At 53.2% G+C, this 780-nt stretch overlaps 1 protein-coding gene across 1 annotated transcript in view; it reads left to right on the top strand.

Annotated features, from left to right (window-relative positions):
• The window catches only part of LGR6 (leucine-rich repeat containing G protein-coupled receptor 6), a 151,326-nt gene that overhangs the window by 136,795 nt on the left and 13,751 nt on the right, over positions 1-780 (top strand). The window lies entirely within an intron of this gene.

Genomic DNA, 780 nt, shown 5'->3' with positions numbered 1-780 from the left:
GGTAACAAGTCTGGTGGTGCTGGTGGTGCAGCCGGGTGTGCCAGGTGCCTGCTGGGACTGCTGGGTGCAGGTTTGTACCTGGGGAGCTCCTTGAGCTCCTTCCACTAGCTTGCTCCCACTGCCCTTCTTCCCAAGCTCCATCTCTTCACAGAATTACAGAATGTCTCTGGCTGGAAAAGACCTCCAAGGTCATCCAGTCCAGCCCCAGACCCAACACCACAAGCTCCCCATGAAACCATGTCCCTAAGCACCAGGTCCACAGGATGTTTAAACACCTCCAGAGATGGTGACTCCACCACCACCCTGGGAAAACTATTCCACTGCCTGACAACCCTTTCAGTGAAGAAATACTTCCACTCAGGGAGCCCCCCGATCTGTGCACAGAGCTTCCTGAGGCCCCCACCTGAAACCTCAGCGATGCCTTCTTAGCTGCGTAGGGCACTGAGAAACCAGCAGGTGTGACACCCTGGCTCTGAGATAGGAACGTGTGGGCAACCACCAGCTGTAGGTCCTTGTGTGAGAGGAGCTGAGATCATTTCAGAGTCCAAAGGCAGGCTGGACACCCAACAAGTGTCCTGGGAGGTGCAGTAGGTAGAGCACTGGGCAGTGGCTGCCTCCCCCTTCAGAAGGTCACACACAGAGGAGAGCACTTCTGCAGGTCTGGGAACTCATTATGGGCATTGCACAGGAATTTTAAAAAATATTAATCATTATTCCACACTAGGGCAAAGAAAACTGCATCCAATTCTTGTGTGCTCTTGGATCAGGTTTTGTCTGTTT

This window comes from Chaetura pelagica, unplaced genomic scaffold (genome assembly GCF_000747805.2).
Source record: "Chaetura pelagica isolate M959 unplaced genomic scaffold, ChaPel_1.0 scaffold286, whole genome shotgun sequence".
NCBI classification, from domain to species: domain Eukaryota; kingdom Metazoa; phylum Chordata; class Aves; order Apodiformes; family Apodidae; genus Chaetura; species Chaetura pelagica.
The sequence above is the reverse complement of the archived record's forward strand: the minus strand, read 5'-3'. Positions and strand labels throughout refer to the sequence as shown.